This window comes from Dermacentor albipictus, chromosome 7 (genome assembly GCF_038994185.2).
Source record: "Dermacentor albipictus isolate Rhodes 1998 colony chromosome 7, USDA_Dalb.pri_finalv2, whole genome shotgun sequence".
Taxonomy (NCBI): domain Eukaryota; kingdom Metazoa; phylum Arthropoda; class Arachnida; order Ixodida; family Ixodidae; genus Dermacentor; species Dermacentor albipictus.
The window spans coordinates 85,547,109-85,570,730 of NC_091827.1; the positions used below are offsets into that span (position 1 = coordinate 85,547,109).

Sequence of the window (23,622 nt, forward strand, 5' to 3'; positions counted from 1 at the left end):
GGCAACACCTGCACTTATAAGTGTCGTTTATGACAGGACAGACTTCGTGGAGAAATCAGGTTTGACTATTTGCATACATTTCCATCAAGGCAAAAAATCTGGAGTTATTGGCTTTTACCGTAAAACGAAGCACTCTGCATATATGTCAGTGCCATCTTATATGAAACCTTCGGTTCCGTACCCATAGAGTCGCCCGCCACAGATAAAAGAAAGCAAATTTTATTAAGTTCACAATCGGCCTATAGCTCTTGAACGATGATCTTGAAAATGGCCATAGCCCAGAGACATAACACTCATACAGCTGAGTCCATTTCTGTGTAGTTTCCTGAGCGCTGCTCGGCATTTGTTGGTGCTCGAAAACAGCTGGCCACGTGCATATTTGCTCCCGCCTGAGACAAAAGCTGATGAAACAGTTTTAATGAGGCGAATATGCACTTACCCCAACTTTTTTTTTGTACTTCACCAGGCGGTGTAAGTTGTGACTACCACGTTTAAACGGGGAGGAGACAAAGCATTTGAAAGCGTCATTTTCAAATATTGAGGTTGACAGCCCCACCATGATGAGGTCTTCGTCCAGCCTAAGCAGCTGCATGGAGAAACAAAACAACTTTGAGGGTCGCAACGCTTTGCTGATGATTAAATAAAGTTAATTGCTGCTAGCGTAGAATTGCGCTTCTTAATTGAGAGACTGTCAAAAAAGATCTACAGAAATGTTGAGAATCGTCTGCTAATGCATAAATATTGCTTGCGTCGGCTGTGACTTCCTCTTAGTTTCATAAAAGTTTCATCATTCATAAGCATCTAACGAATTTCCTCGACGAGCATAATGTACTGGCAGCTGTTCAACACGGTTTCAGACGAGGGTATTCCACATGCACTCAGCTGGTCGAAATAATCCATGATTTTGCGACAGCAATCAACGAAGGAAAACAAACTGATGTTATCTTTATGGACTTTCGAAAAACTTTCGATAAGGTTTCGCACAAGAAACTACTTCATAAGCTCAGTTTTATTATAAATAATAAACAGATATTAACATGGATACAATCGTACCTATCTGATCGCCGTCAGTTTGTCGAACTGCATAAAACTTGCTCCAATTACGTTCCTGTCGATTCTGGTGTTCCCCAGGGATCCGTCCTCGGTCCCCTACTGTTTTTATTATTTATTAATGATATTGTTAAAAACCTGTCAGTACGTGTTAGGTTATATGCGGACGACTGCGTGCTGTATGAGAAAATAAGTTCGACTGATGATCAAATTAGGCTTAATAATGATTTTGCAAAGATAGTTTCTTGGTGTGAGAAGTGGCAAATGTCAATTAACTTTGAAAAAACTGTATTTATGAGAATAACACTTAAAAGGATCGCTCTTCTATATTACTACACTGCTAATAATAATTTTCTTCATGAAATCACAGAATATAAGTATCTAGGTCTATGGACCTCTGATAATCTTTTTTGGACCAGGCATGTCGACTATGTTTCAGCAAACGCTCTCCGAAAGCTTTTTTTCTTACGACGCTCGCTTAAGCTAGCAACCCCTGGTACACGCCTCCTTGCCTACAACACTATTATTAAACCAATCTTAGAATATGCAGTAATTATTTGGGACCCTTTTACAAAGGTAAACATAAATAAACTTGAAAGAATCCAAAAGAAAGCAGTAAAGTTTATATATAACACTTACGGGCGAGCATCAGTCAGTGACCTCCTCAGAAAAAGTGGTTTACCCTCTATTCCTAACAGAAATCGCATATGTCGCTTAAAGTTTTTCTATCAATTATTTAATAATAATTTCAAAGTTGACACCTCCAATATACTTATCTATTCCTCGGGGTACCAAACTAGAAATCGCCATTTTCTTTCTATAACACCATTAAATCCGCGAGTTAATTGTTTTAAATATTCCTTTTTTCCAAGGACCATCACTGATTGGAATAACCTCACGGATGATGTTGTCAGACAGACATCATTACATTCATTTCAAGAGCATTTGAATTGATTGTTATTAGTGAACCTTGTCGCTGTATTCTCTTGTTGAATTTCTATGTGCAATTTTGTTCTCTTTGTGTCTGTAATTCTGTATCTTAACACAATGTTTCCCACCTGCTATGATCTTGTGTACAAGATCGCAGTATTCATAAATAAAAAAAGTTTAGTTTTGCGGACACGCTTTTCCTAATTCACTTGCGCCTATCCATGGTCTTTCCGTTGGCAAAAAATGCATGGGCCTTAGGAGAGTGTTGCCAGATTTTCTTGCCCCGTCCGGCCCTTTGAATGCAATCTTACCAAGTGAGCCGGAACTCCCGGCACAAGCACGCCTCCACAGAGCGCAGAGATCTCATGGGAACACCGGCTGCCGCAGAAGAGCGTGACGCGTTGCTTGAGGGGAGAGTGCATGGTTGTGGAGCCATGTCACCCTCGCTGTCGCTTACGACTTATAGGGGTGCTGCTGCTTTTCAAGCTAATGGCTGTAACCACCGCCTAAATCTCTATATCTTTCTATTGGCTGCCCTCATACACGTCGGAATAGTCGGCAAGGAGAAGGCGGATACCTACGGCAAGGTTGCCCACCATGACATAATCGCGGTTCCCAGAGCGGTAATTACTTCAGACTATACGACACATCGGCTACGATGCCAGCTCACCTCCATCCACGCGGACCCCCGAGTGGCTAATTGAAAGGCCTCAAAGCTGCTTCCACAGAACGGCTTCTCCAAAAGAGACCATCCCGCGCTCCTGCGCCTGCGGACTGGCTACACCTGGACTTCGACCCGGCTGTACGCCAAACGCCGCTCCACGTCACCTGCCAGTAAGAGTTGCCGACACTCCAAGACTCTGGAGCATCTTCTCTGTGCCTGCCCATTCTTGGTACAGGAACGCTTCGTAGTAATCACCACTTATAGACGCCACGACCTTCCAGTGACCACAGAGACTGACCTGCTGCTGCCGGTGCGTCCCCGGCTCCCTGCGCTGCGAAGGCTCCTGTAGTTGTAACCATTAGCTAGAACCATGACCCTGTGAACGCCCGCCTAAACGCTGACCTATTTGCTGACGAATGCTGCCCGTCGCACCTAGCGCAGTCTATTAGGCCTCATCCTCTCTGTTATACTATCGTCTTGCACTTCCCATTGCCTCTCCACTGACGACGCTGAGCCGCGCTCCGTCAGACGTTGCACAATGAAGCACCATTTCGTTATTTAGATCGCTACCACCATCATCATCTCTCGCAAGGCCGTGTTAAGCGCACGTTCCTTGTCCACGCAAGCCCTCGCCTGCGTTCTCACTGCGTCTCGATACGGCGCAGTAAAAATGCGCCAAGTTTCACAACCCGCTCACTTACGCGCCAGGAGTTGATAGCTTGAAAGGCACGCAGCATTCAACTGGGCATTGAGCCAACCTCAAATCTCAAGTTAGCCCAGCTTAAAATTTAGTTTGCCTACCCTCAAGTTTCAAGTTGTCCCACACCCTAATTTCAGTTTGCCCACTTTAACTTTCACGTTGACCCAACCCCAAGTTTCAGGGCGCCAAACCGTATTATGAGCTTCACCCATGGATCTTCTAAGGAGGCTTGTTTATGTCTATGGATATTTTATTTTTATTTCTTGTTCCTATACTTTTTTTATCGCTTGAAATCTATCAACAAACTACATTTACAATATCATGACACTCAAATATCTTAACAAAGAAAGCTTACGTATTGAAAATCACCGACAAATACGATACTCCCTAATACTAAATTTGAGGGAAGCTTTACGCCGCTTTACATTTCTCGATATATTGAGGCATCGCTCTTATCGCCGCACCGACTGGCAGAGCCACCACGCGCGGTGGTATATGTAGACAGGCCACACAGTTGCCAATCCCCGGCATCTGCAGCTTATTCAATCGTAATCTTTACAGGGAACTGCTTCCAGACAACGTTATGCGCGAAGGTGAGCTTTTGGCTTTTCTTTGGTCGGTGCCACCGCTCCGCGAATGTGTGGAGGCATGGACGCTGCGAGCGTTCCCTTTGGAATGGGGCGGTGGGTTGCGCCACCAAGCTCTTGTTCTTACTCGTATTTTACCTAATGTCCTACCTTCTGTTGCATATCTGTGCACGTGTAATTGTGTGATAGCGTTTCCCTTTCTGTGGCGTAGCTCATATCGCTGTCACATCATTCTCGCTCACTATGTGTAAATAATCGCTGGCCGCAAAGCTGTGGTATGCTTTTTGTCCTTATATTCGTTGGCTGTCATTCTGCCACGTTAAGTTGCTGTCATGCAATAAAGCATGTTTCAAGTTCAGTCTGCCTTTTCGTTCACGGAAGCCCTGGGACACGACACTACCTTAAACAACGCAAATAATTCCCATCACCAAGCGGTCTAAACCCTTATTGTGAACGTTGCTTTTTTACGCCTCTGTTGTTTGCCGCCTTCCTACTTTTCTTTAACCAAACTACCACTCGCCTCTCACTTTATTTTATTGCGGACAACTTTACCGCTGCTCACGCTGAACCCAAGGGCTTCCAGGATTCCAGGGGAGCCTAAATCGGTCGTTGGGTAGGTATCTTCACATTGTAATCAAACATGCTTCGTCGTTTCTTTATTCTCGTTCTTGCTCCTAGTGAACTAGCGCAACCCACTCTAGAGGATCGGCCATAAATTTGGCAATGAGAAAACTACTTTACCGCTGTAAGCACATGGTTCTTCTTCCGGGTTGTACCTAGCGTTATAGTTGCACGTTCTAAGGCATCTTGATCTCGATTCGAAAAGTATAGTTTCCCTTTCAGTTATGAATTGTTTCTTCAGATTTCCTTTCTTTGTCTTACTGATTGCAGGTTAATCATAGCAGCTGTCTTTTTCATTGCCTCACCCAATGAAATTGGCTCAGCATGTGCAACTTTCCGCTTGAGGTTCTTTGCTGCCATATTTCTTACTATCCGCTTCAGTCACAGTGCATAGATTGGTGTATGCGACTTATTTTCCTTTTCTGTGGAGTGGCGGCAAGCAGTGGAAGACGGACATTACCTTTCTAGTACATGCGATCTTCTGTATACCTAAAGCACCTTAATTTTACTTCTGAAAGGAACGTATACCTTGAAATGACTGCTCTCGTGAAAACACTAGCATGTTGGACGTGGCGTTTGATAGGACGTAGAAGATTTTCGTAGCAATTTTGAAATAATTTTTCCCTTGTTTAGCGGTGTTTGCCAAGTAACATTTATACGTTATTTCAGTGGGTGATTCAATTCTTTCTGTGAAGAAACGTAGAATGATTAACAGTACCACACTTAGATATTTAATGACTTTGTGCAAGTTATGATGACAAATGATAATTACAAGGAGCCATTCTATGACGTTGCCTTGCTTGTAATGACCTCTAAAGCGTCTTCTCGAAAAAATATGTATTCACGGATTTATCGACAATCGATCACATTTCATGATTGAGGTGCTATACCGGTCGCCTACTAGCTAGTAACACTTTCCGAGCCCATATTTTTTCTCACATTCCTCAGTCCTTGTTCATCATCACTTTTACTCTGAGCTTCACTTCATTCAAAATTTGTCCAGCCCATACGGCTTTGCACAGCTTCATTTATAATTTTTCCGTGAACACCCAGTGCAGTTCCCCAGTTGTTTGCCATCGAGTCCCGATTTTAATTGTAAAGCATATTTAGCGCCAGCGAGCAAGCACAGAAGAGAGACGACACCACAATTCGCTAAATTCAACAATTTGATTTTGACACCACCTCATCCAAATTTTAAACACCCAAAAGAGCTGTCTCCTTATCTAACAATCAGCCGAAGGGCCACTAACACACGTATCCCTATACCGACACATCGCCTGAGCCTCAATAATCTCTCGCACATCTTTATCCTTGAGCTTCGCAAGAACGCGGCAGGACCCATACACCGGCGCAAAGCCGCATTCTTGACAGTAAGTTAACACATCACTGCATTGCTTATTTCTCACGTTTAGGCTATGTTCTCGTAAGCGGTCATTAAGACACCTTGTGTGTCCAATTTATTTTTCCCGCAGGACAGCAGGAGCTCATAAAGAACAGCTTCTACGCAACCCACTGGTGCTTTACGATGATTCGTAGAACATCCGACAGCTGGCTTACGGTACGGGTCCCTTAACCGACATATTTTCGGGAGTTTTTCTGTCGCTGAAAATACCACTTTTCTGTACACCGGGTAGCCATTTTCTTAAGACTATGTGCCGTTCTGTGTAGATAGGGCACTACCGCTACCTTCCGTCTGCGTTCCGTACGTTGATTTGTCCCGTCCCGAGTTGTGCTGTCTCACCCGCATCTTTTTAGCAGCCCCTCTAAGGGCCGATTTACGTTCGAGCAGCTCATCGCCGCAAGCGGCACCGCACGCGAGCGGTCGCGCGAAAGATTGCAGGTATCAAACACTTGTGCGCAAACTTCGGTTTACGATTTGTAAGGTATACACTGTGCACACATTGTAAATGGTAATTTGTGTGGAAGTGCTGGATACGTGCAATTTTTCGCGTGACCGATACTGCAACAGGAGCTTATTAGCCCTGGAACTATACTCCCAACACGAGTGTCGTTCCATGAACTGGAGCTGAATATCTAACAAACGCAGCACCTAATCAGTCGACTCCTCAAGCGTGAGAATAAGTGGGCCAAGACCTGCAGAAACAGTGTGTTTTGCCAGCGGACAAGGAAGGTGGCTTTGCAGTCATCAAGGAAAGTGATTTTAATAAACAGCCTGCTCTGCAATTGCCTATGTGTTCGACCAGTGTCGTAATGTATCTCTTAGAAAGATCAAACCAGAAACAAAGCGTCTTTGCAAGAAGGCAGGCCTTAGTCAATTGTTTCGTGAAATTGACAACGCTAAAGCCGCTTGCCTTGAAACCATCTTTAGTGCGAAGACGGACAGACCCCAGTGCCCATTAAGGGTAATAGCTTCAGAAACCGGGTCATGGCAAAAAAAGTTTGCTCTTTTCTTGCAAGAAAAACTCAGGATTCTTAATATTGACAACTAATTTTCTGTTAAAAGCTCTGCAGAAATCGTGAATTTCCTGGAAGAAAGTTCTGACAAAAGCTTATCAGCTTGCTCCTTTGACATTAAGGACTTGTACGACTCCTTGCCTCAAAAGAAAGTAATAGCGTGCTTAGAAGAGTGCATAGACGAGTATGGCGCGGTTGCATTTCACAATTCAGCCGCTTTATCTATTCCGGTCTTTTTAGATATGTTTAGTTGCTACCTTCACTCGACGTATGCAGCATAGAATGCCGAAATATTCATTCGAAAGCTGGCTGTCTCTATCTCCATCAGTTGATGTTTGGCGCCTAAACTAAGCGACGTTTTTCTAGCCCGCCATAACAAAGACCTGTGGCGTACAATGTCAGAGCACAGGGTGGTTAAAGTTGTCAGGTACGTTGATGACTATCTAGTCATTTTCAAACCAGACGCATGTGCTACTGCAGGCAAGCTTTACGAAGTTTTTTTTTTCTGCAGGCCATAGCCCACCTACTCATACGCTTGAAGAGCCGACTGATTACGTCCTGCGTTTCTTGGATATTTAGCTCCTGTTCATACAACGGCACACGTGTTGGGAATATAAACCTAGGGCTGATAAGCCCCTGTTGCCGTATTGGTCCATGCACTCGAAGATCCTCAAGAGGAGCATTGCTAAGTTGAGCTTTGGAAATGCAATAAAGAAATCTTGCCACCCAAAGATCTATATGAGTCTTTTGGATCAGTCGGGAAGGTTAGCAGCAGCAGGGTTTCCAGACTCAGCGGAGGTTTCGGTCGTAGAGGGGCTGCTAGAAAGATGCGGGTCAGACAGCACAATTCAGGACGCGGCAAATCAATGGACGGAGCGCAGAGGGAAAGTAGCGGTATTGCCCTATCTGCATAGAACCCACATACTCTTAAGGAAATGACTAGCCGGGCGGTCCCAAAAGGGGTCGTTTCAGCGCCAGAAAAACTTGCGAAAATATTTCGGTTAACGGACTCGTACGTAAGCCAGCTGCCATATGCTCTACAAATTATCGTAAAACAGCGGTAGGTTCCGTAGAAGCTCTTGTTTATGAGCTTCTGCTATCCTGTGTGAAGAACTACGACGGACAGACCGGAAGTTGTCTTAATGACCGGTTAGGAGAACATAGTATAAACGTGAGAAATAAGCAATAAGGTTATCTGTCAACTCACTGTCGGCTGTGCTCCGGTGTATGGGTCCTGCAGGGTTCTTGAAAAGCACAAAGATAAACATGTGCTACAGATTGTTAAGCCTCAAGGGATATCTGTCCGAATAGTGACATGTGTGTTGGTGCCCCTTCGGTTGACTTATTAGATAAGGTGACGTCTTTTTCGGTTAGTTAAAATTGGAATTAGGTGGCGCCGCTGTGCATGGGCTAAATAAGAGCGTATTTCCTGAAAATCAAGTTGCTGAAGTTAGCGCATTGTGGTGTGGTCTCCCTTCTATCATTGTTCGCTGGCGCTAAATATGCTTTACAAGTCAGTTTACTAACACGCCCAAGAAATTGCAATTCTGATGGTGCCTCTGACTTCAAGACAGCAACCGCATTTGCGAATGTAACTCGTGGATCCATTACACATTTCCACATAACCCGCAGCACTTCATATCTATTTTATTCCCATAGCCCTCTGTGTCTCATCACGGCCTCATTTTTGTTGCGCTTTGCTCTGTTTTCCTGTGTTTCCATATATCTGTTTCCTTCATTTATCTATATACAAAGTTATTTGTGTTCTTTTAACCGATGTGTTTTGTGGCTTTGTATTAGCACTTTATGTTCACTGTTTTCATTTATTTCCATAACACCTGATGTTAAGGCTAAATTTCACACTTATAATCTGGCCTTCCTGTCCACAGATATTATCTGGACATTGCATATCACTTTGCTTGTTGGCTAGCAACACTAAACAATACAATATGGTCCACTTAAAACCTGCAAGCTGATGCTCGTCAGTGGACGGATGGAGGGTAGGAGCGTCCCCTTTGAAATGGGGTGATGGCAGTTGCCACCATGCTCAACTTTTTATTTTGGTTTAACTCTGTTGTAAGTTATTAAAATTCGCCATTTTCTTCAAATCCTTTTCCAATCCTTTCCAATCGCTTTTTGCTAATTTCCACCACACATTTATTTAGATGACTATTATTATCTCTAAACGCTAGGATGGCAGGAAGCGTGACCGTGCCCGAATCGACATCGGGAGGGATACCATCACATTTTAGTATGAGTTGTTTTATTGCTTTTACAGATTTACCCCACACAGTACATGTGTCTTCTTAGTTAAATTTCTTTTTATAGCTGCGCGTTCTAAGACATCCTGACCTAGCTTCGAAGAGGAGGGCACTGCCTCTTGAATTATCATAAAACGCTTCCTTCCTGATCTGATGTTTCCACTATCGATATAGTTCAACACTATGCTTCCTTTCATTGAATTTATCCAATTTTTACATTCCCCGTTTTAACCTGTCGTTTAATGCTCTGTCTTTCTCCGTCCTCGTGTTTTGCATACTTACTCGTTAGCTTCCTAGTACTTTTCCGCCATTGTGAGCGAATGCTCTTTCTGTATGGGTATTTAAATACCTTAGCTTTCCACCTCTTATCGTCCAATTTCGTCAGGAGTTTGTCGTATAGGTTTTTGGTCTGAGCTTCCCGTGCTTCGAACGATGCCCAGCCAATATCTCCCTATGGTGCCTCGTTTGTGGTTTTCCCGTGGGCAACGAGGGCTAATCTTCCAACAGCTCTCTGATTTACTTGTAGTCTCGACTGAACTTCTGCCCTTGGGCACAGGACCGTATCACAGGACCGTAGCACAGGACCGTAGCACAGGACCGTAGCACAGGACCGACAGCCGGCACCATCTTTCCTTTCCAAATACCTCTCAGTATTTCATACCTGTCGTACCCCCACAATGCCCTATGTCTCATTACCCCGGGATCTCTTCACACTTTTGCTATGTGAGACTGTTCGTGCTTTTCCGTGTACATCTGCCCTTTGTTTTCCATACCTCGAGATATTTGTATTCGGCCACTCGGGGTATTTCATAGCACTCCATAGCATTATATATAGCATTAGTAAGGTACTGATCAGTTTTATCGTTGAAAATCATCCAACCGCACTTAGCTGCGCCAAAACTGAAACCTAGACCGTCTCCTTCGTCTCTACAGTAATTAACCAGAGCTTGCAAACCTACGTGGCTATTTGCTCACAGTACAATATCGTCCGCATACATTAAACCCGGTAGTCGTTGCTCAACAACCTTTCCGCCTAATCTGTACGACAGATTATATACTAGATTACTTGCTTATAGCCTTCTTTCGATACTTATCATAGAAAGCACGAACAGCAGCGCTGATTGAGGACAACCTTGCCTTAAACATGTGTGTACCTCGACAGTTGTACTATATATATAACCTCACCTATATAATATGAATTCTCATGAGTTGTGGTAGGAGGGAGGTGTAACCATGCAAGCTCCTGAAAAAGATGGGGAATATTATCCCTGTGTTGGTGCAATAATTGAGCGATCTACTGACTGTGTTGCGCGCGCGAGGTCGAGGGATCAAGCAAATGTCTCAGTAGTTGCCAAGTCTTTTTAATACTGAGATTACCATGCATGCTCTCACATACATGGGCCCATTGTTAATTAACTAGTTGGGTCGCATATGCTTAGATGTCATCATGAAATCTAGCTACACGGATGCGAAGCCTGCGGGTATGGCGGCGTCTTTTCCACCGTTTTAATAGTGATTACTTCGCTTGCCACATGCGGAGGAATTTGGCATCAGATGTTTGAAAGGGAGCATCAGATGGCATAGTTGTAGTTTGGTTGTCAACGTCCGTTTGGAGTTGACTGATCCATTGTTGTAGATCAAGTGTCGAATTGGGAGCCATATTTGTGCGAGCTTTCAGAAATTTGTCCCAATCCGCATGTTTGGGAGGCAAGGTGTGAAAGGGCTTGTGAGAGAAAGTAACAGAAATCTGAATGACGTGATCGCTACCAAAATTGATTTGAAGGTTTTCCCATTTACGTTAACCCGAGAGGTGAGTGTGAGATCTGGTGATGTATCTTTGGAGACACTATTTCCTAAGCGAGTGGGTGTGTCGACGTCATTGTGGAGGGTGAGTTAATGGTCCTGAATGTGGGTCCATAAATATTGTCCTTTAGGTGTGGAAGTAGTGTGACCCCATAGCTGATTTGGAGAGTTAAAATCGCCAACAATGGGGAGCGGGTTTCTCCGAGCTTCCTGTTTAGCCCGAGCCAAAACGGTAGTAAAACGATGGTTTTTAGAGCTGGGACTGCTGTAAACGTCAAGAACGTAAATAGGAGCAGACCTGGTCTTTTTAGGAAGTATTTCTACGAAGTCGTGATCAATATCAATACCCTCGAAATGGGAACACGTAACAGTGAAATGATTTTGTGCTAATATCATGGTATTGGGACGTTCGCACCTCCTACATTAGAATGTGTTGTATCCGGGGAATTTAACATAGCCATTCATTTCTTGTAAAGCCATGTCTGCGGGCGGTTGTGTGAGATTGGCCATGTATTGTTTGAGACTGCCTTTCTTTTTCGGAAAGCTCCTACAGTTCCACTGCCACAGAACTAGGTTGGAGCGCTTAGGGGACGTGGCCATGCAGTCGATCGAATCTTTCAATAATTTCATGGAATCGCTCATCGATTTGGGTACGTCGCGCGTCATCCTGGATCAATTGAGCAGTTTTATGGGTACTGAGGTTATGAACGTTAGTAGTGAGCGACTCAAGCATGGCTTATACGGCATCCATGTGTTTTTCAAGGGCTTCAAAGCGATTGTTACAGTTTCTAATGTGTGCGGCGAGTTGCTTATCGTGTTCCTCCAAAGTATCTATCCCATCATCAATAGATTTGCACGTTGTGGCGGTTATGGTAGTGGAAGTGGGAGATGCGTCCATGTCTAGAGTAAGATTGCCATTCTCACTGACAGGGGGACGAGTTACAGTGGGTTGTCCATCAGCAGAGTGTTGAGATCAAGTGGTAGTAATTTGCACACGGAGAAGGGGTTTCGAGGTCGTGATTTTGTTTAAGCAGAAGACGATTTTCTTCCTGAAATTACTCTAGGAGGGCATAGATGGGGCATCAGGTTGCTTAGGTTTAGGTAAGCTGTCGGACGATACCGATGCCCAGCTTACCTGAGGAAAGCGTGATTTGTTGTTAGAGGGAGCACCGGATAGAAGAGGCCCATCTTCATCTTGTTTTTTTAGGAAGATGTGCTTGCTTCATGGGCGCAGAATACTTCGTCTTGGATTGAGGAGGAGTCTTGACAGCCTTGTCGAGTGATATTTTGGGCTTATATTCTAGTGCAAACTGAATAGATTCAGTCTTATGACTTCCACTACATAGTACACGCTTGGGAATGCACACATGATCAGCCGTTGGATTAACAGTTCCGCATTTATGGTAAGTATCCTCAGTGTGCGTAGGACACACGACCGGTCAATGCCCAACTTTCCAACAGCGTGTGCAGGCCTCCATTCTTTGTAGAAAAGCCTTACACCGCAGCAGCGCCATTGAATATTTGACCCAAAAAGGAACTTTCATGCCCAAGAAAGGCACGATGACTACGTCGGAAGTTTTTCCCATTTGTCTGGCTTCTAAACAGTGCGTTTGTGAATTGCACTCAGGAAACATGGGCAGAATGTTTTTTTCGTAGATAACTTCTCCCAGGCATACTCTGTCGATGTAGATAATGCCTTTGCACGTCTCGTACTTTGGAACGCTGTTGGAGGTGACTTCGTGCTCTTGGCCGTCGTCCGTGAGCGACTTCATGGCGAGATATTTCTTCAAGCGATCGCAGCTTTCCGGCAGCGGGTAACTATGTTGGTGGTGGGTTGATGGTAACGACTTCTTGGCGCAGTTCTGCAGTGGCTGGAAAGCCGGCTGGCGTAGAGAGAAGCTTGGTGAGTTGGAAGTGGCTGAAGCGGGAAGCGTTGAAACCTCCGCGATTTCAAAAAAATAGCGTTGTATGAGCCTTCGGGTAACTTGGGAAGCCTCACTTTGTTATTCCTCGAGATCATCTGTTTCCATACAGCAGCCTTGGCCGTGGCAGCGATGGCGTCCTGGCGGAGTGAGTCTTGATATGCGTCGTCGTATATGTGCGTTTATCGCCACTTGAGCATTTCCTCCGAGGAAAAATCTTCCCCTTCTACAACCTCAACCTGGTTCATGACGCCCCCACGAGGCTTGTCAACGCCTACAGCGTCGGAGAGCCACCAAGCTCTTGTAGGCGAGGAAGCCCAAAAGTCACAATAAAAGGCGTATAATACACAGACCTTCTCAAACATAGTCTCAAAGCGTCGCGGAAATCTTCACACATGTCGCATGAAATAGCCACTAGGGTATAGCGAAAAGAACGGGCGTTACACCTAAAAACTCAAGGAGTCGACGGGACACGTCCACACGCGGCGTCACCGCCTCGCGTTCTCCATCTTTCAGGATGAAGATTGAGATTACACAAAACTGCTAGAATGAAAGACATACGTAGCCTACATGTTTCAATAAATCAGGCTACTGTCTTTCACCATACAGTTTCAAAGGGAATATAATAAAATCGTCAACATCATCATAATAATTAGCTTCGTATCGTGCCATTCCTCACACGATGAGATATGCGGGTCGCGTAGCGTCGATTCTTGCAAACTTTGCATTGCAGCTCCGTAACCTTGCACCAGGCGTCCCGACATATAGCAGTTGCGTATCGCAGTTCCATGCTGCATGTATGTGGACCAGGTTAACCCAACCAAGCTATGTGACTCTGCCATCATCCCGTTTCGAAGAGGATACAAATAAGTCATCATCATCATCATCAACAACAGTAAAGTATCGTGTCATTGGTCACGGGATGCGACATGTGCGCCACGTAGTCGGTATACCTATGTTCATACTGCCTTGGTACGTGTTATGGTGCCTCCTCGCAAGGTATGAACCGCTATTGAAGAAGCCAATCGTAGAACTACTCACACCGTCGCAAGCCCGCAGCGTCGGGCTCAGGAGGCTGCTGTGCAGAGAGCAGCACAAGCCGCAGCTCGCCGTTGGCGCAGGGCAGGCAGTTGAGATCATTGTCGTTCAAACGACGCGAAGAGACATAGCCGCGAAGACGCTCTAGTGGCGTTGTGCCGAAAGCGGAGCTCTTAAGCTCCTTCAGCTTATGCTGTGACTGTGCTGGGTGAGCCGCGCGCAGACCTGTGGCTTTTTTTACGGGAGCGATGAGGCGCACGTCACCGGGAATGTAGAGGGGGAGGGGCTGGCTGAGCCGGCTGCATACTAACACAGCGGGAAGGGGGCACATACGTGATGTGCCGCCTTCCTCCTGGCTGTGCTACTTAGTATAGCCAGCTTCTCTATATAAGTTCCTTAGACTATGAAAATTCATTTCAGTCAGTAGGCATACAAGTCGTCATGGAGCTTTTGGATACTGAAGCAGTAGAGAAATCAAGCGTCAATATATCATCAAATATCTATAAAAGATACCTCAATGGGCCGTCGAGAGGGCTCGCGCAGTGGCCGCCTGGTACTCCCTGTAAATCATTGCGTGGGAGACACCCACTGCGCGCCGACTTGCGCCCAGCAGGACCTTTAATAAAGTTTGTCCAATCCAATCCACAGCTACCTCATTATCCAGGAAAAAAAGAAATGCCTGTCAAGACAGGGGTTCAGGAAATGGAGACAGACTCTTCTACCCGGCCAGAAAGGCCGGTTAGCCCGGCAGGTAGTTCAAATTCTGAAAGGCGCCAAACACGGCAACACCTCCATGCACTCGATCCTTTGGTTCCCTGCACACGTCGGGGCGATTGAGGGGGTTCCTCTGAACCTCAACGAGTCTGCCCACGAGGCTGCGCGTGGCTTTACCGACCACCCTGCCCTCGGGTCGGTCGACTCTCTCCCCGGACACCGAGACGCTCCTCTCACACACAATGAAATAACTAAATTCTTCTACTTAGAGAGAAGGGTTTTCCCCCCGCCTCACTCCAAGTTAAGCAGGCCGCAGGCGGTCACACTAAGACTTCTGCAAACGAACTCGTACCCAAATCCGGCGTCCCTTAATAGCATATATCCAGAGATTTATACGAATTGTTCTTGCGTGGCCTGTGGTGAGGTAGCTACGTTGCCTCATATGCTCTGGGAGTGCGGGTCGCTGGGCCCGAAGTTCACCAAGGAAGAGTGGGACGCCCTCCTCCGAAGTCCCGTCTTTGAGGATCAAATCCTGGCCGTCCAGCGCGCCCGCGATCGGGCCGGCAGACTAGATCTGTCAGTCCCGTCGTGGGATTAGCCAGGTGCGCGTTTTATCGCGCCTTGCTGGACCAAATAAAGGTTTATTCACTCACTCACTCACTCACTCACTCACTCACTCACTCACTCACTCACTCACTCACTCACTCACTCACTCACTCACTCACTCACTCACTCACTCACTCACTCACTCACTCACTCGCTCACTCACTCACTCACTCACTCACTCACTCACTCACTAACTCACTCACTCACTCACTCACTCACTCACTCACTCACTCACTCACTCACTCACTCACTCACTCACTCTTCTTAATTCTATACGCTGCTTGCTTAGCACTACGATTCCAGCTATTAAACTGGGGAGGCTTGGGAGATGACATCGCCTTGTTCAGAAATGCTGGTTATCAACCAAAACAAATTATTCAGGGCTTAGGCGAGAAAGATTCAGGTACGATTAAAGTTTATTATGCGGAAGACAAAGGTAATGTTCAATAGCGTGGAAGCGAATAAGAATTCCCGACCAGAAGTCACCCTCTAGAATATGTGGAACAGTACGTTTATTTATGGATAAAGTTTGTAAACAGGAATAAGGTGCCTCAGAAAGGCTGGCCAACGTTTCGATAGGAGGGCCTATCTTCGTCAAAGGCAGCCTCGTCATCCTCCGCATGTCAGCTTTAAAGGGTTAGTGCAGTGAAGTCACGTGCATTTGTTATCCGTGGCGGTTGGTTATAAAGGCAGAGACTTCAGATGCAATGAGCGCTGCCGCCTGACGTCTCTGAGCGTCGTTCCCAAGACGAGGGGACAAGAGTGGGAGAGTAGGAAGACGGGGAGAAAATAAAATAAAAATAGGGAGAGAGAAAGAACGGGGGGGGGGACGCCAAGAGGAAGAAAAGAGAGAAAGAACAAGAAAAGAACAGAAGGGGGCATGGGAGGGCGTTGGGGATGCGAGAGGTTAGGGCACATTCAGGGGTGCCGTTGGCGGAATGTTTTTGGTGCATTAGAAGCGCCCGTTTGGCGGTCAGTGTGCGAGTAACGAAAAGACCCCCCAACGGAAAAGAAATGATCATGATCAGGTTCAGGTTGCTCATGATCAGGTTGCGCTAAATAACGTTTTTTCATTGTTTTGTAACTGGAGTGAAACCTGGCAAATGTCTATTAACTTAAAGAAGACTGTGGCAATGACCTTTTCAAACAAGAAACAACCCCTTTCTTTTACTTATACTAATGACGGGGTCGGTCTAATACATGTTACGGAGTTTAAGTACCTCGGTGTAACTCTAGCGTCAAATTTAAAATGGCGCAAGCATGTTGAAATGATCTGCAATAAGGCTCGTCGAAAACTTTGGTATCTCCAGCGCACGTTAAGCAACTCAACAAGAGAATGCAAATTGACTGCGTACAAAACTTTGGTCAGGCCCATACTAGAATATGCATCGGTTGTTTGGTCACCTCACCTCAAGCACGGCATAGCTATGTTAGAATCTGTCCAAAAAAAAAGCAATCAGTTTCATTTTTTGTCGCTATGACCGGCAATTCTCGCCTACTTCGCATGCACACGTTTTAACGTTGCAATCTCTCGAACATCGGCGTAATTCTGATCGCGTTATCCTTCTTCATAAGATAGTTCACACCGGCTTGAGTGTTGTGGCGCCGATTTCTTTCGTTGCAGCTTCTGCACGCTGTACTCGACGATCTGATTCCCTGAACATTGTGCCCTTCAGGTCGAATATTGATTCTTTTAAGTTTTTAAGTTTTCCTTCTTTCCACGGACGGTGGATTTATGGAATAAACTTGATGGGTCTCTGCGCAGACTCGGTACTGAGGATTTTGAAAAAGAATTGCGTAATTATGTGTTCTGGTAATGTTTTCTAGTATTCTGGTGAATTTTGTTAAAAGTACTTGAAATTGTATTTTTTTTATTGTTACTCTGTACTCACTCCTGCTATGTCTCAGAAACTGAGACAGCAGTATTTGTAAATAAAATAAAAAAAAAATATAACATGAGTTGAAAGAATGACTTGAGTAGCATATCGGCAATGCGCCCAGTATTATTGAAGTAGTTAAGATGGCGACAAGGACTCTGGGGTGCAATGTCTGGGGTAACTAGAAGGCAGCGGCATGGTCTTTCAAGGGACGTTAGCCCCAGCAGCTCAACGTAGGTGTCGTTACAGCTTTATACAGAAATGGCGATACCCTGTGTGGCTGAGGCGCCGAAAAAGGTATACTGATGTCTAAGACTTCGGAATGTGTTGGTGAGGGTGTTTCAAAAACATATAATAAAAAAGCAAACAAAAAAGAAAAGAGAGGGGGGAACCCAAACCGGAAAAACAAATAGGAAGTTTACGTGCGCAGAAGTGCGCGTGTACATGAGAAAATGGGCTCTTACAGTTGATATAAATGTAAAAAAAACACTAGTATAATAAATTGAGTAGTAGACAGGAAAAAAATTTCCAAATTGAGGAATAGGCGAGGTTAAGAATTGAGGTTAGCTGGTGGCACAATTTTTTTTTGTGTTGGTTTATGAATGAGAATTTCAGATTTAAGTTACCGCTTTTAAAGATTCTAAGTTGCCACGTGCCAAATTAATTCCCGTCGGGTGTAGGCAAATAAACTTGTGTATCAGGTATGATGCTGTATATTTCCTTTCGCGAGGTGAACAGAAATTTGTAGTACATAGAGCCTTACTTTGTCAAATATATGACCATGTTCATTAATGTGGCTGGCTACTGCTCTAGGTAAATTGTGTTTTGTGTCCGCGCGCTGACCGCTGAATCTTGTAAGAATGTGCTCCCCATTCTAACCTACGTATTGTTTGCTACAATCGGCATATTCTAGACAGCATACTACGTTGCTTGATGTGCAGGTGAAAGCCGAAGTTACACTGTGTTCGTAATTCGACGCTGTAGTTTTTACTGTAGTAGTAGATTGAATACGTTTGCATGTAGAGCACCTTGGCCGGCCACAGGGACCGGTTCCCAGTTTCGTCTTTGTCCTTAGTTTGGCATGCACAAGAATATCTTCAAAACTAGTGTGGCATCTGTAGGCTACTCTGGGTGGGCTGGGAAAAACCTTAAGTTTCTGGTTGCTGGTGAGGATTGGGTAGTATTTACTGAAGATGTTATTTGTGTTTGGGAGTGCGTTTGAGAATTCAGTATTCAGAAGAGGCGTTGTAGTTCTTGTGATGCTCGGGCGGGGCCTGAGGACCTCGGCTAGATCAAGTTTGGTTGCAGCGGTGTAGGCTTTTTGAAGGTCAATGTTTGGGATCCCGTTTGATAGGGTTTCTTTAAGGTGACCTAATCTATCTATGTAGTATTGGTTATCTATGTAGTCGTGTGGCTTGGCCTTTAAATATGCCTTGTCTACAATGTCTGGGTCGGGGATGGTGGCTCGTATATTCTATATAATATTGTTTGTCCAAAGGTTTCCTACGCAGCGTTCTCTTTGCCAATGTATATTGTTGTGTCCAGAAACTTTATGCGCTCAATTGAGGATTATGATGTGAATTTTATTGTTGGATGAAAATGGTTCAGAAATGCTACATATTTGTCTAGACTTTCTTGACCATATCCCCATATTATGAATATGTCGTCTATGTATCGTAGGCATGTGTGATACTTGTTAGTGCAGCGCGATAGAAATTCTAGAATCCCCATAAATATGTTCGCGTAGGTTGGTGCAAAAGGCGTACCCATGCTTGTACCACGTATCTGTAGGTAGTAACTCTCCTCAAATTTTAAGTAGTTATGTGTTAAAACTAATTCAAGGAGAGACAAGTAGACTACAGTAGAAAGCTGTGCATCGTGTTTAGACAGCGTTTGTTTTATCGAAGATAAACCATCAGGGATTGGAGTGCTAGTGTACAGGGCCAGTTGACGTCCAGCGTTGCGTGAATTATGTTGTGAGGTAATGTGCCGTTAGTATTAATGTCCTCTATATTTCTCAGAGGGTGGGGCGTATCTTGTACAAATGAGTGAAGTGCTTTTGGCAAGTCACCAAGGAAGTGGTTAAGGAATGTGGAGATGCTCTCGGCCGGGGTGTTGCTTGATACTATCGGGCGACCCGGTATAATAGCGGTGTATAGTTCAGTGGATGGAATTTTAGTAATTTTGGAATGAGGTAGAAAGGCCAACAGTTTAGGAAATTTGTAGTTTGACGGTGTTATCAATTCATCAGCCAACATTTATTTTAACGTGTTGGTAATGGTCACTTTGTAGGATAGTGCCGCATCGTTATCTAGCTTACGGTAATGTTCTGGGTTGTTTAGTTGTCTGTGAGCCTCATGTTTGTATTTTTGCGCTGGCCAGATAACTATACTTCCACCCTTATCTGCTTCCTTTATAACAATGTCATTCCGGCAACTAAGATTTGAAATGATATGACTCTGCGACGCAGTTATATTTTTCGGTCGCTTAGATAACTTGGATTGGCTTATAATTTCTGTAGTTACAGTTTTAAGGTATATGCCATGTTCTATGGCTTGTTCTGGTTTGTGAGTCCAAGTGTATTAGGCTGTAAGTGGTGTCGTCCCGGTGTCTGCTGTGTCTGCGAAAAAGTGTCTGCGTTCGTCGGGAAAATTCTGAGAGGTCATTGTTCGTGGGACAAATCTTTAGGCTCTTGCTGAGTACGCCTATTTCTTTTTACTTAGTGTTTTAGAAATCTCTACAACATTAGAGTGGTTTACTTTTGTGGACGTTTCCGTCACGTCTAGTACTTCTAAACTCGAGGTCCCTCTTGTCGGCATGTGGCAGCTGTTTGCCTGGAGGGTTGTTTTTTGATTAAAGTTTGCTTTTCTCCTTTGATTTTGAACCAATTTTCTAGACTGTTTTATTGTCGTAATGCTCTAAATATTTCTTCTCATTCGGTGTTAGAGCCATGTTCAGAAGTCTGTGGCTAAAACTTTCGATTTCTTTTTCGCAGTGTTTCTTGAGGAAATTCAAATGTGAATGTGAGGCATTGTGCGGTGTTTGCACGATGGTGTGGCGGGAGTGTTCCTAGAGCTGGCAGAGCCTTCAGTGTTAGACCTTTAGGGATTATATTTTTCTCTGTGCAGTTTGTTTAGGTATTAAGATGGAAGGCGCAGCTCTCATTTCTTTTGATAAGTTTTCTAGCCTGCAGGTATTCGGTGCTTCGTGGCAGAGAAGAGTTATTGATGTGGGATGTCTGTCATTTATTTGTCTTTTTGAGGGTAGACTTCCGTGGGGTGTTTTTCTGTTTGGCAGGTTTATTACCGCATGCCTGCCTTAATTCGAGCTCGGTTTCTGCTTGAATTTGTGCGTGTGCAGGTATGCATGTGGGGGTCTGCGTGAAAATTTCGGTAGTGCGTTTTCTGTTGTCCAATACAGTTGTGTCTGTTTGCACTGTAGTTGATGTCGTTTTGGTGTAGTGTGTGTCTTTTGGCTATTTTGCCATTCCGCCGTCTGTGTTCCGAGTGTTCTTGAGGTGACTGTCGCAGTTCTGTTGTTCGCGGTCGCTCGGCAGAGTCGGTGGAGGTGGTATTTGATGTGCATTTAAAGAGTTTTTCTTTACTTGTCCTTAATAAAGGATTTGATGAGCTGAGAAACTAGTTTTATTCCTCTGCGGCTTAAGTGGAAAGCGTCCCAAGCTAGGTGTTCGTGCGGTGCTTCGGGTATTTCCGCGTGGTGAATTGTGTCAACGTTCTCGTGAAGTGTTCTACGTTGAGAGTTGAGAGTTGAGCTAGTTAGTCTCCTCATTGTGCTTCATGAGTGCATTAGTTTGGCGGATTAGTGGGTGGTCGTTGTTTTCTAGGCGGGGAGCGACAGTTAATCAAAGAATCAAGAATATGAGAAGAAATGTCAAGGACAATAAAAGTGTGTTGGAGCCCAAAGGCATGTATTACAGTCATGACCGGCATCTTGCCGCTAACCTTTAAAAGAAGAATGTAGATCATTGAGTTCTACCAGCCTAGAGAGCGATCGGGTTATTTATACTCTCATCATCATCATCATCAGCCTGGTTACACCCACTGCAGGGCAAAGGCTTCTCCCATACTTCTCCAACTACCCCGGTCATGTACTAATTGTGGCCATGTTTTCCCTGCAAACTTCTTAATCTCATACGCCCACCTAACTTTCTGCCGCCCTCTGCTGCGCTTCCCTTCCCCTCGAATCCATTCCGTAACTCTTAATGACCATCGGTTACCTTCCCTCCTCATTACGTGTCCCGCCCATGCCCAGTTCTTTTTCTTGATTTCAACCAAGATGTCATTAACTCGCGTTTGTTCCCTCACCCAATCTGATCTTTTCTTAGCCCTTAACGTTAAATTATGGGGTTTTACGTGCCAAAACCACTTTCTGATTATGAGGCACGCCGTAGTTGAGGACTCCGGAAATTTCGACCACCTGGGGCTCTTTAACGTGCACCTAAATCTAAGTACACGGGTGTTTTCGCATTTCGCCCCCATCGAAATGCGGCCGCCGTGGCCGGGATTCGATCCCGCCACATCGTGCTCAGCAGCCTAACACCATAGCCACTGAGCAACCACGGCGGGTCTTGTGGCCGTGGTTACTAATTGTGGCCGTGCCGTCCTTGCAAACTTCTTAATCTCATCCGCCCACCTAACTTTCTGCCGCCCCCTTCTACGCATCCCTTCCCTTGGAATCCAGTCCGTAACCCTTAATGACCATCGGATATCTTCCCTCCTCATTAAATGTCCTGCTCATGCCCATTTCTTTTTCTTGATTTCAACTACGATATCATTTACTCGCGTTTTTTCTCTCACCCAATCTGCTCTTTTCTTATCCCTTAACGTTACACCTATCACTTTTCTTTCCATAGCTCGTTGCGTCGTCAGTAATTTAAGTAAAACCCTTTTCATAATCCTCCAGGTTTCTGCCCCGTACGTGAGTATTGGCAAGACACAGGTGTTATAAGCTTCTCTCTCGAGGGATAATGGCAACCTGGTGTTCATGATCTGAGAATGCCTGCCAAACGCACCCCAGCCCATTCTTATTCTTCTGATTATTTCAGTCTCATGATCCGGATCCGCAGTCACTACCTGTCCTAAGTAGATGTATTCCCTTACCACTTCCAGTGCCTCACTGCCTATCGTAAACTGCTGTTCTCTTCCGAGACTGGTAAACATTACTTTAGTTTTCTGCAGATTAATTTTTAGACCCACCCTTTGGCTTTGCCTCTCCAGGTCAGTGAGCATGCATTGCAGTCGGTCCCCTGAGTTACTGAACAAGGCAATATCATCAGCGAATCGCAAGTTACTAATGTATTCTCCATTAACTCATATCCCCAATTCTTCCCAATGCAGGTCTCTGAATACATCCTGTAAACAAGCTGTGAATAGTATTGGAGAGATCGTATCTCCCTGCCTGACGCCTTTCCTTATACTCTATTCGACACCAAGCAAGAAAAAATTCAGCTAGGTAGGCCATGTAATGTGGAGACCCTATAACCGGTGGTTTACCAGACTTATGGAATGAGTGTCACAGGAAAAGGAGCACAGTCGAGGAAGGCAGATAATTAGGGGCTTTTATGAAACTAGAAAATTTGCAGGCGCAACCTGGAATCCTCTAGCGCAAGAAGATGATAAAGATAACGATGATAATGATGGTCTTGATTGTTATTATATTATTATTATTATTATTATTACGAAGATGAGACTGCAGCGACAATGATTATTATTAAAGTGATGATGAATTCTAAGCACACGAGCATTTCGGCATTTAGTCCCTATCCGAATAAAACAGTCATGTCCTGGAATCGAACTTGCTTACTGTTTCTCAAGATTAAGTTGAATGTCCCATCCACTCAGAGCCAAGTTCGCGTGTTCGAGAAAAATATTTGTACGCAAAACACAAGGGGAGCAAAAAAAAAAACAAGTTTGGAGCCGACCTCGAAACAAATAAATGAGACCATAAAATGGATCTGCTTATTGTATAGGCTGCTTCGCCTTAGTTGCCCTACGTCGTCCCTTGTTTTATTTATTCCCCATGGCCTGTTTCAATAGAATATCACAGTTAACAAGTCCTTGCTCTGAAAAAACGGGTTGTAATGTCTGCCGAAAACAGGGTGCGACATCTTCTGTCGAGGACAGGCTGAGAATGCAGCGAGCATCATCATAAGAAAACCTGATGCCGATACTGCGGTGAGAACAGAAGCCATTACTACTACATACTTTTTTCCCGCCCCACTGAGCCGACCAACTTGCCTACAGTGCCATTTGTGCAGGCATTAGTCCTCGAAGAACTGGCTGATCATGGACTTCATTCTGTATCCGCCGTTACGCTTCACAGTTCTCTAACCCTCTTTGTCTAGGCTGTAGGCGGTATCCACTGGTAGGCGGTATCCTGCACGATACCGAAAACCAGCCGAGTGGCGAACCGCA

The 23,622-nt window shown here is 44.8% G+C and overlaps 1 long non-coding RNA gene across 2 annotated transcripts in view; it reads right to left on the reverse strand.

Moving 5' to 3' along the window:
- Window positions 1–445: 445 nt before the first annotated feature.
- The window catches only part of LOC135899706 (uncharacterized), an 81,431-nt gene continuing 58,254 nt past the window's right edge, over window positions 446–23,622 (reverse strand). For both annotated transcript variants that reach the window (XR_010563699.1, XR_010563700.2), the window contains exon 5: window positions 446–586. This is a non-coding gene — a long non-coding RNA (uncharacterized lncRNA). The remainder of the gene's footprint in view (window positions 587–23,622) is intronic.